This window comes from Anser brachyrhynchus (assembly GCF_964034855.1).
Source record: "Anser brachyrhynchus genome assembly, chromosome: 2".
Lineage (NCBI taxonomy): Eukaryota > Metazoa > Chordata > Aves > Anseriformes > Anatidae > Anser > Anser brachyrhynchus.
This window is the reverse complement of record NC_137695.1, coordinates 68,173,543-68,185,784: the sequence shown is the minus strand read 5'-3', so window position 1 is coordinate 68,185,784 and position 12,242 is coordinate 68,173,543. Positions and strand designations below refer to the sequence as shown.

General features: G+C 42.3%; 1 protein-coding gene and 1 long non-coding RNA gene across 16 annotated transcripts in view; one reads left to right on the top strand and one right to left on the bottom strand.

Moving 5' to 3' along the window:
- Positions 1–12,242, bottom strand: part of LOC308189113 — a 443,217-nt gene that overhangs the window by 55,795 nt on the left and 375,180 nt on the right. The window lies entirely within an intron of this gene.
- Positions 1–12,242, top strand: part of ARPP21 (cAMP regulated phosphoprotein 21) — a 212,429-nt gene that overhangs the window by 61,762 nt on the left and 138,425 nt on the right. For 3 of the 15 annotated variants that reach the window (XM_080578797.1, XM_080578810.1, XM_080578802.1), the window contains exon 1: positions 10,116–11,105. The exons of 2 other annotated variants lie outside the window; for them this stretch is intronic. The gene's annotated coding sequence lies outside the window, so the exon portion shown is untranslated. 10 more of the 15 variants (XM_080578795.1, XM_080578809.1, XM_080578811.1 and 7 more) reach the window with 7 other exon arrangements.

The window sequence follows — 12,242 nt, the reverse complement described above, 5'->3', positions numbered from 1 at the left end:
CCTGTTGATTGAAGTTGGAATAGCACAGAAGTTGCCAGTTTTTTTGAGTGCTGAGCAAAAGAACTTTATTAGACTCAGGAAACTAATGTTATTCTGAGAACTACTCTCTTCCTGCATCTGCCTCTCTTTCTGCCACCTCTGCTATTTATTAAATTTCTGCCAAGAGCCTGCCTGCCCTCTAAAGCTTGCCTTGTAGACAGATTTAGAAAAAGAATGCAAGTATTTTGTACTTTTTACTTCATAATGTACTCATAATAGCTTTTGGTAAAATAAACAGCATGGAAGACAACATTAAAGAAAATGGATGGATCTTTGATTCTTTTAATTTTTTATTTATGTATTTTTTAAACTGTAGGACATTCCCTGATGCTAGGGAGTTTCATAATTCACATAACTGAAATGTTGATGAGTAGCAGCCTTGGAATGAGATCTTAAGACAGTAGGATGATCATACAGTTTACTCTGTGGGTCTTGGATCAGGCCCTGAGAAATTTTCTTTTTAAGTTGTTTGCTCTGTAGGACCAACATAGTTGCCATATGCATCAAGGGATGTTCGAAAGCAGACCAAAGTAGGGTATCATCTGTTAGGATCTTTACAAGGCCAGAGCTATGCTATCTCATTATGTTATACTGAACTTTCAGGGAATTATTTAATATGCTTCCAGGCTTTTTCATGAAACTGGAAAGTGATTAGAAAATTGAAGCATATAATATTAAAAAGAAAATGAAGTGAATCTGAAAGAGAACTGGCTTTTCTCAAAAAAAAAAAAAAAAGGCAGCTTTCTTATCTGTTACGTCAGCAGTAGAAGTAAATGTAAAGGTAACGCATAAGTAAGTGGCTCTGGCAAATTGATCTTCTTGTTTCTAGGTGTTTCCATGCATGGTTTCAATGATATGCCGCTCATACCTGGCTAGACAGATTCAGTTGTGACTGTATGTGCTTCAGTCCTTTTTGGGACAATACCCCTATTTGGATTATGTGTATATTTGCATAGATATTGACTTCCTGCTTTACTAACAGGGAGAGGCATAAAAGGCAACTCCCCTTGGGTTGGCAATAAATAACTTTCTTATGTGGTTCCCCATAATCTTAACATCAAGGTTACTAGGTAGCAAATAGAGTAAGAGAAGCCACACTTTACTTAACCCATTCTTTCCCCCATGGTTGTCAATAAATTTAAATTTGGCTGCAAGAATCCAATTGCTGTTGGCAGCGCAGGCATTGAGACTTGTACAGCTTCTGCAGCCTCTGGTACAGGCTTCAGTCTAAATACTGAGTTCTGAATTTCATTGCTAGCCTACTCAGTGCCCACACAGTGTCTTCTGTAGGCTCTGGCTTATTGTATTACTTTTGTCAGTCTGAAGTGAAGTAATTTATATTTGTCACAACTACCCTTCATCTGGTGTGGAGCAACCTTTTTTTTTCTTGTTTTTTTTTTTTTTGGCTTTTTTATCAGTGAAGGAGTCTGGTATTTTGAATAATTAAAAACACATAAATAGTTGATCTGGGTGATACAGCATATAACACTGAGATGTCTTATGTAAAAGCCATATGTTTTTACTTCTACCGTCTCATTTGCTTGAAGTAGATTAAAAAACTGTTCTCATGAAAAATTAAAGATGATAATAATAGGCATTATTATCCTGTTTACTACATGCCGCTAATATAGAGAGATTTAGATTTCTCCTGAGGAATGGTTTGATGTATATTTGTTTTCAATTAAATTTGCATATGCTACTTTAAAGAGAAAGCAACTCTATTTATCTCTCTCTTTTCTTTCACTGAGGAGAGAATAAAAGTTCCATACTTCTCCCACTTTACTACATCACTGCAGGAGAGGCCTGTATTGTGCATCGTAAAAAGACTGGGAAGCTGGGTAATTAATCATGAGCTTTTATGTAATAGAAAGTTTAAAATTCATTAGCTTTATATCAGAGTGAGTGTTATGAGGGAGAACATGTGAATGAGAGGGAGAGCCTTATAATTAAGGAAGTGTGTAAATAATAATGAAAGTCATTAGTGTCATTCAGTTTGTAAGAATGTCATAATGTAATTGGAGCATTAAAGTGAAATTTGTGATGACAAACATTAACGATACAAAAGAGAGAAAATGTGGTTATCTTTAGTTTGACAGATAATGTCAGCTTTCTTGCAAGGCCCAGATGGTGCACAGGAAAATGTTATGAACAGCTTTATTTTAATATTTTTTATGATGTGATATTTGGGAATACAATGTCACAAACACATGAGGAGGTTTGTGTTTGTGAACCAATAGTGCCTTGCAGAGTACAGAGCCCAATGCTGAGTGACTGAAGCAATAGACAGGGAGTTCTGTCATTGATGCAAGATTGTTGTTGCAATAAATGTAAGGCGCAATGTAGCGTGGTATTACAATGCTGTTAAGTTTTCTGTCCATCTCCCTCTCTCCCTCTGGATGTGCACTTTGAATCTTTCTTTCCTTTTGGTTAAGAAAAAAAAAAAAGGAAGAAGAAGAGAGAAAAGAAAGAAAGAAAATGATTTAACAATTACAAGGGAAATTATATGATGCTAAAATTTTACCATGTTCTGCTCTTTCAATGAAGGGACTTTCTACAGTATTGCACATTGCAAAGGCTATAATTTCAGGGTATAAAAAAATGTAGGTTCCAAACAATGGAAAATTTAAATATGTCTAGTGGATAAGGCAAGGCGAAACAAAGAGAAGGCAGCTGGAGAAAATCTGGGGGAACTGTATTAATTTAAGGGCAATGACTGAGAAATAACTATGCTTAAGACACCAGTCCAAGACCTCAAAGTAGTGGAAGCTTAAGTGTCTGTCTTAGCATTCAATCTGTGACGTGTATCATGATGGGGTTTCATAATGCCCCTGCTCGCTTTGTAATGAATGGACCTAAGTTTTACATCAGCAGCCATCCATTCCTTACTGTCTCTTTTCTGCAGCAGGCTTTCTGACGTAAAAGTTGATTCCAAAGTGTTCAAGAGAAACACTGCAAATTGCTAAATTGATGATAATCAAACTCATTCTATAAGATTCTTTGGAAATGAGCAGTGGTCCCGGATGAGCAAAGCTGGAGAGAGAGGTGAGGGTGTGCTGGAAAGCAATAAGCTCTGCTCCCAGGGACAGGACTCATGCTAAGGCTGCAACGGCAGTCAGCCCGAGGAATAAAGAGCCCACTGGGCAAGTGCAACGTAGCAATTCCCATACCTTATCAAATGGATTCAAAAAATCCTCAGTACAGTTTTAACCCAGAGCTCCTTGAAAAGCCTCTGAGAGTCCCCAGTTGTGTGACAAAGGCCCCATTTTTGCTGGTTTTATCACCACTGGCAGAACTCGAGAGGGTGTTAAAATGACACATAGTGAGAATTCTTCTGTTTACTGTAGGGCTTCTGCTTCTGTTGGAGATTTTGGATATGACAATCCAAAGTAGAGTCATTGCCGACTATGAACATTATAGTTTCATCTGAGCCTTTCTTGGTCATTTTTATCAAGCATAAACAAAACTAACGTAGTGGTACATAAGGTATAAAAAAATAAGCTGTCTCACATTGTTTCCAATATTTTGTGAAGTGCTAATTTTGGAAAGCATGATTTAGAACAGAGTGGGCTTTTTACTTGTTTGCTTGTTGTTTTCTAAATGTCAGGTCGTTTCTGTTGTTTGGCACACACTCTTAACTCCCTCTGTTGTGGAGGGTCTCTTCATCTCCTCTTGTGCAGAGTTCATGACCAAAATTTGAACTCCCTTGCCTGTTGTTTGCTGCTTCTCTAACTGAGCAGGTTAATAAAGCTGTGAGAGGGAGGGGTAAATGCAGACAGTCATAATTTTGCAGAACTAGCCCTTTTTCCCCTTATGTTATGTGCAATTCCAACCTTTATATTAATTTGTGTACGGATTCTGAGAATTAGTTTGTGATCTAGCAGGTTCATCCCTGTTTAGATAAGATGTATTGCTCGTAGACTTCTCTTTTAATTATTACTGGTACAATAATGTTTAAGATGTGACTACCCACAATACCAGTGGCCACATCTTGAAGTCATTATGCTTTTTTTTTTTTCCAAATAATATCTTTACTAACTTGAATTGAAGTTACCTTAGCAAAGATAAAGCTGAACCTTCTTCCACAAGTAGATTTCAAACTGGGGATCCTATAAGAGCAACAATTTTCATCTCTTTAAAGAGTACTGGACTCCTTCATTTCATATTTATGGTCTTGAGTCAGCAACCCAACCTTGCAGCTGCAGCCAAAGGAGGTCTGAGGTGGGAGCAGGTGCATGATAGTCAAAACCAGTGGCACTCTCCCAGTTGACTTGCTCTATATAATAGTTCAAATACAAATCAACATTGAGGCATTGTGGTCAGCAGGAAAACCTGAAGTCCCAGGATTACTATGCATACATATTCTGCTCATTGGAGGCCTGTAATGTGGCTTTCTGGCCAGTGTGTGCCTCAGAGAATACAGCAGTGAGGTACAGTGGGCTGCAGGAAAACACACATCCAGCTTACAAAGATGGGATGGGATCCTTTCTAGCGTTTCTGATGGGAGAAGTTAAACATTATTCTTAGAATAAAACATTGTAAAGGAAATCCCCAAAATGGTATCTAGTTGAAGAGTATCAACGTGCCGGTTTAGTATTAAATCATGTGTGAAAATCTCTGCAAGATAGGCCTGGGCCTAGTGTCAGTGGGAGCCTTTTCTTAAGTTGTTGCATTTCAGAGAAGGCTAGATGTTTCTAGAAGCAGAAGTTAAGAGGACAACATGTTCACGGGGATTTCAAATTGAGAAATTGGTAGTTGGTGAATACTCTGGGCTCCAGGGGCCAATCAGCACAGCGATTCTTCTTTTCTTCACCTCCAGATAATTTGCTAGCTTCAGTCTCCAAGTTTTCCTGTTGTATCTGATCTACGCTATCTACTACTGCTTATTTAACAGACAGCACATTGGGTTGCATCTGTGTGCCCTGACCAAAACACAGAACAGAAAACTGGTAAATGTTACCAAAACCCATACTCCTCACAACATGAAATAAATAGCTGAACAGAAATACCTCACAGTCTGTATGATTGTTCTTTGTCTACTTAGGGCTGTTAAGTTTATCTCTAAAACATACTGGTGTTGCTTTTGAATGTTAAACCAGACCTACAATCCCATAACCATGTTTTACTGCTGTACTTAATATTGCTGTGGCAGGATTTCTAGAGGGTAAATGGCTATTCTTTTCAAAATTGCTTTTTTCCCCCTCTTTATTGTTTCTGTATCCACTTACTCACCCAGGAAGTCCCCTAGTCCCTTGGCTTCTGCCAGGATAGTTTAAGGACAGATGATGTAGGTTTTATGATGGTTCAGCAGAGAGAGAGATAGACCGTGTACTTTTGAAAGTTTTTATTGTCCATGTGTTGTTATAGTAGCTGAAAATCGTTACCAAAAAAAAAAAAAAAAAAAAGCTTGTCTGCTTTCTAGGTGTGCTGGAAGGAAAGCTTTCCTTTTATTCTTAGCTTTAGACAAAGGGCTGCAATAACAACTTTTCTTAGTGAAATCTTGAAGGGAAACTGCTTTGTGCTAGAGAAGTTGGGATACTTATGGCTCTTATGCTGAGGACTGTAAGTACTCCCCTGGAGATGCTGTGTTTGTCATGTCTCCTTTGATCCACTCATATTTGTGATCCAAACTGTTCCTGGGCTCTTAGGTGACCCTGAGCCATTGGATTATTAAAGCTCATAAATTGTATTGAAAGACTTAGGAATTTCCTCAGCTTGATTTCTACCCTACAATACTCTAATGTACGTGGGTAGTGCGCATTCCCTGCAGTGAGTCACAGATCGCAAGATAACCAACTCACTGCATTCCCTGCCTGGGTCTCTCCTCCTCCTCTTCTTTTTCTCACCATTTTCTCTCTGGCCCATCCTAACACCAAAGCGTTCATTGGCTGACTCTCTCCTCTTACTGCTTTTGCCCACTCACCACTGCACATCTCATCTCTTTGCTCTAACATGCATGTCGCATGTACATATAATAAAACAAACCCCCACAAATACTGTGATGCTAAGTCATCAGAGATGGGCTTATGCCCAGAGCAACTGAGAACTACCCACTGCCTGAATTGTTTAACCTGTCAAAGCTCTTTGAATGTATGAAGGATACCAGGCTGAGCCCTTTGGCTTAAAGTGCGGCCTTTGAATTACTGTTGAATATCCTTTGTAAACTGCCAGCCCCCCTTTAATCCATAAAATCCATTTAATCCACTGTCTCTCCAACACTGTGACCTGAAAGTCCTCTGTCCTTCTGCCTATAAGCATAAATTAAGCAAGAAGCTTATACAGGAGAGACCATTTGCACCAATGCTAGCTCTCGAGGCTAGAGTTCAAATTCCTGCTCATTTTCTTTTGCAAGTCACAGCTGAACAGGGACTGCAGTTTCTGGTCTTAGGAGGGATCAGAAGACCAGCATTTGTTTATTTATTTATTTGGTGGGGTGAGGAACTCCACATTGGAATAACATTTTCAAGATATATAGATACGGTACATCAAACACTTTGCAATTTCTAAAAGAAACTAGGAGAGGATTTGAAATGTCAAACACAAAGAAATGGTGTGTTCCTTCTAGTGGGGGAAAAAATATCTTCCTCAGCCCCTGTAGCAACAGATTATATTTTTAAAGGGCTGTTCATTGATCTTCCTCCAAAGAGAGAGTCTTAGATTTAGGTACTTGATCTTAATCCTAATGAAGTCCATTGCAAAATTCTCACTGACTTCATTGAGCATAAAGCTTTTTTTCTTTTTTTCTTTTTTTCTTTTTTTCTTTTTTTCTTTTTTTCTTTTTTCTTTTTTCTTTTTTCTTTTTTTCTTTTTTTCTTTTTTTCTTTTTTCTTTTTTCTTTTTTCTTTTTTCTTTTTTCTTTTTTCTTTTTTCTTTTTTCTTTTTTCTTTTTTCTTTTTTCTTTTTTCTTTTTTCTTTTTTCTTTTTTCTTTTTTCTTTTTTCTTTTTTCTTTTTTCTTTTTTCTTTTTTCTTTTTTCTTTTTTCTTTTTTCTTTTTTCTTTTTTTTCTCCCTCCTTCCTCCTCCTTCTTCAGTCTGAACTACTATACAAGCTGTACACAAATCACTTGGTTAATTTTCCTTTACTTGTGATGTTGTAGCTGAAATAAATATTTCAGCTCTTCCTGAAAAGTGTCTGAGACTAGAGCAGTTTAGCTATATTTACATATTGTAAAGAGCCATTTTAAATATAAGTGCAGTATTTTTAAGTCCATCTGCAAATTATGCATGATTAATTTGTTTGTAACACGTAGTACAAAAATGGGAAAAAAAACATTTATATAAACTACTAATACTGATCTCTTTTGCAGAGGACAAAATACATCAACAGTTAGGTTATTATACTGCAATGCCTTAATCTGAATCATTCCGTAACTCCTAAACAGACTATATACTAGCTTTGTTTCACTGAAAAATGACTAGAGGCGGAAGAAATGTGCAACCAGTCGTGCAAGCTTTTATTAAGAAACACTGCATGCCTTCTATTACAAGAGTCTCCTGTGGTTGTAGAACTGCACAAATCTCTGTATATTTGCCCAACATCATATACTTCCAATCTGATTCTGTTTTCATAAGCCCACTAATGTTTTCTTGATTTCTTAGTGAAATTGAGTGAGCATAGTTGCAAAGCGTGCCCACACTGAAAAAGTAATACAATCTGTCGTCATGCTTCAAAAACATCTCAAGTTGATGCTGCCTGTTGGAATTTTGTGCGTGTATGGTGTGTGTATGCCTCACTGTCATATGGGGGTCCTGTTGCACAAAGGCACTTGGCAAGACCAGAGTTCTTGAAAGCATGTGCTGCAGGTTAACTGTCTGCTTATTGCAAAAAGTACTTGGAGAACCAGGTCTCGTGTCTGTTTTTTTTTTTCTTTTTTTTTTTTTTCTTTTTCTTCCAATTATCCCTCAAATCTGGCTACGTAACAGACAGGAGAAGTTATCAGGGATCTTAAGAGTTTATCAAATTCTGCCTCTGCTTAAACACAGAACTCCTGCTGACTTCCACGAGGCTTAAATGGACAGTTATCCCTGTGCATGCCTACAGATCAGTACAGACAGCAGCAAACCATTGCCATGGTTTCCCACCTCTCAGATACTGTGATTGTGACTGTGCAGTGATTGTGATTTTGTGTTTATTTTTTCTGCAAAGAAAAGTCCAGAAAAAGCAAGGTGCATACTCCATTAGATTCATATCTAACTCTTGGATGGTCTGACATGACTTCTACACAAAAGGAGGTAATGTCACCTCCTTGCACATGCTGTGTTTGATGCTGTTCACCATTCTGAGCTGAAACAGTAGCTAGGATGAGGATTTTTATTTATTTTGCGTATTTCCTTTGTTGTTGCTGTAGCTGGCAACTTTTAGCATTTGGTAACTTACCCCAAACACATCCTGCCACACAGGAGAGAGTGGAGTGAACTGTGAGGACTACAGCTTGGATGCATTTTTATCTACTTCCAGATCTGACGTACAGCTTCAGTGCTTCCCACTGAGGACACCCCAGTATCCAAACTGTGAGAGAGAAGCTGTTGACACGTGGCTGTTTTACATGTTCATTGTACCTAGTGACCGGGGCAAGGTTTTGAAGCAGCCCCCTCACACCTACTCACCTACTTTACAGGCAGGTGAGTTGTGAGCCATCTAGTGAAGTCACTGAGTGAGTACCCCTTTCCCGTCTTGATGCAGCCTGAGGTCCCTCCCTCCCCTTAGCTGGGTAGCCTGCTTAGGAGGTAAGGGATGATGCGCAGTAGCCAGGCAAAGTCTTCTGCATTTCAATGCATGCTCAAAGCAGTTTTGATATCCATAAACTTAGGTCTGCAGTGGAGATGGCTGGAAAACAAAAACAGGAAAAAAAAAAAAAAGAAAAAAAAACCACAACCCACTTCAAAAGCAAAGAATGGACCCTACCCCAGTCACCAGCTCTTGCACACTTCAGTGCAGTGCCATATATAGCCTTTCTGCCACTCTTCTTCCTTTCAGGAGCAACTTGTAGTGGATACCATGGGGATATGTTAAATAACGAAATCAAAAGTAGATGGAACCACACGCAACCCTCATAGGAGGAAGCCACATCAGGAGGTGCATTAGCAGCACAGGTTTTGGTGTGTGTGGCTGAATGCCTCTGATCACTTGAGGCATGCACCAGGACTCTGCTAATGCTCACCCTGGTGTGGTTCATTGCTTGCTGTATTCTTCCAGTCTGACTCCATTCAGCCGTCCCCAGTAAAAGCAGGTGTTTACTGCTAAGGGGAAAGAGGGATTCCAGGGGTGCCGGGATAATGCCTACTAAAGCAAACAAGGGGAAACCCTCCACCCTCTGTATATATGTCTGCATTCGACTGGTATATGAGTTCTTCTACAGTCGCTAATTGCGGAAAACTATTTTGAAACAAGGACTTTTTGAAAGTACATAATGAAAAGAGTGCATTTTTCACTGTATATTTTAAATAAGAATTGTCTGTCTGTGGGAGTTGGGCTATTTGTAACACTGTAGACAGAAACAATCACTATGTTTCGTAGTACCTTGCTGCTTTATATTTATTGACTGTTTATTTTTCATCTATAGGATTACTAATTGCAGCTAGTACCAGACGCTTGTCTCCTTTCAGGTTATTGTAGTAGAGGGCATTGTACCAGATGCATGGCTATTCACAGAGCATGCGTTTCCAGCAGCTGAATTGCTGGATCTGCTCTAAATGATCTATGGCAATTACATTTGGCGTTGTACAGCTATAATTTTACTGTGTATTAATAGCCACCTAGCAAAAAGGTAAATGCCCTTTTGTCGGCTGGGAGCAGGATGAATGCCTGGATGTATTCAATTGGGTAAAACGAGGCTTTTTTTTTTTTTTTTTTTCCACAACGGATAGCAGAGGTTTTGTGTGTTGGAAATGCATGTGCTGGTGAAATGTCTGTTTCCCTCTGCCTCGATGGTATGCAGCGAGGCTCTTGGAAAAATAGCAAGTCAGGTCCTAGATGGAGACACGCTGGGAAGGGAGGAAGAGGGGGCTCATGTGCCCCATTTTAAGTGGCTAATCTGCTCCCACCCAAAATCTGCTGCAGTCTTCACCCCCTCCTCCCCTCCCCCCCCCCCCCCCCCCGCCGCCTCCTTTCAGCAGCTCGGCTCATCAGTGCGGACGCTGTCAGCTTTCACCAGCAAAAATAGTAATTAAAAACACCCTCCCAACACCTTCACCAAAGCTGTTCTCGGGGGATCGCGGACCCCTTTTTTCCCCCGTGTTTTTGGGTTGGGGGGAGATGGGGAGCGCGTAACGAGGAGTCGGAGGATATGAACGAGCCTCCTCCTCATTAGCGTCGGCCGGCTGCTTTGTCTCTCTGCTCCCGGCTGGGGATGGGGGCTGGGTACAGGCGGCGGTGCGACGGAGGAGCAGGATGCCGCACAGCCCAACAGACAGGGACAGACAGACGGCCGCGGTGCCTCTGAGGAGAGGGGCGGGAAGGGAGGGGAGAGGACGAGGCAGGTCGGGCGGGCGCAATGGCGGTGGGGCGCGGGGTCGCTCTGAGGTGGCCGTTGGCGCGGCCGAACCAGGGCGAGCCGGAGCGGCGGTGGTAGCGCTGAGAGGAGCCGGCGAGGAGCGACACGAGAGGCGCCGCCGTCTGCGGGCCGGGGCGCACCACGCTGCGTGGGCGGGGAGAGAGAGAAAGAGAGAGAGAGAAAGACAGAAAGGGAGAGGGAGAGACTCGCAGGCAGGCAGTGCGGCGCATAAAGGACGGGGGACAGGCAAAGCAGCGGGTGAGCGGTAGGGACTCCAGTCAGGCACGGAGGGAGCCGGGACGGGGACAGGGGTAGGCAGGGCGAGGCAAGCCAGCCCGGCACGGGTCGGCCTGGCTCGGACAGCAGCAGCAGTAGTACCAGCGGGAGCATCACGGCGGATCTCCTCCCGCGGCGGAGGCAGAGACCATGTCTTGCAGGAAGACAGGCGCTGTGCTGTAGCAGCAGCGTGCCCGCCGCCACATAAACAAACCGGCCAGCAGCTGCCCCATATACCAAACAAACAAACAAATAACCCGAGCCGCCAAGACGCTGGGGTCACAGTCCGTTTTCAGGCAAGGTAACAAAAGGAAAAAAAAAAAAAAGGAAAAAAAAAACAAAAAACAAAGCAATCTGTAGACATTTGTGTGGCGTGCTGTTCTTTGTTGTTGCGATTTTATATTATATTTTTATTATTATTTTTCCTTGTAGCATGTGTTTCGTGTCATTTCGTCTTCCGTGTCGTAGTCGTTCCCCCCCCCCCCTCCCCCCCGTGCTCTTTTTTAATTGTGGAGGTCAGGGAAGTTGGGCGGGCGTGCATGGGGGGCAGCATCCCAGCTCCGAGTTGCGGCGTCTGGAGGAGGAAGGAGGGGAAAAACCCCGCTAATTAAAAAACCCTGCATCTCAGTGATATAGCGGGGGAAGATGAACTCGGGGCCGAATCCGGAGCCGGATTTCTCAGCCGGGGTAGGTGGTGCGGGTGCCCGGGGGGCTAAGGGGGGTCAAGGGGAGACCCCCTGTTGCTCCCGGGCTTTGGGCACGCAGGCCTCGGCCGGTGCCGTCGCCCTCTGGCTGGGGACGGGTAGTGGTGAAAGGGGGGGACACGGCCGTAGGAGGGGGATCGCCGGCCTCCAGAGGGGTATTTTGGTCGAAGCGAGTCCAAGCGTCAAAGGGAAGGCAACAAAAGGCAAACTTTCCCACGCCGGTTTGCGAACGACGCCGAGGAATCGGCTCCGAGACCTTTGCGAGAAGGAAGGAAGGAGACTAGCAACTTGCATTGTTCTTGCGGGTCGTGATTTGAGGGTAAAGGGTTTACTTGGTGCTTCGGTGGCATCTATCTTTTTGTTCTTGCATGCAGTGAAGGAGAGGTTCAGTCGTGTTGTTAGACAGCCTAGTGGTCTGTATTCATTAAATATAACGCTACTCTGCCTAGTGTGATTTTACATCTTTGTATGTGCATTTCAGCAGTATCGCTTGTGGAGCTAAAGACATGCTTATCCAGCACAGCCATTGCACAGTCTTGTTTAATTATTGTTATTTTCCTGCATTCATTTACCGTCTCAGCCACCTGGGGGGAAACGTACTCAGATTCGGGGATCATTTTTGTGTGCTAGGTGTGTCTTTGCACCACTGCTCACCCTCCCGTCTTTGTGCTTCCAGGTGTGTGCAGTTTTGTTTCAGTTCATCCCACTGCTGTTGTGTGACATTCAGGTAAATG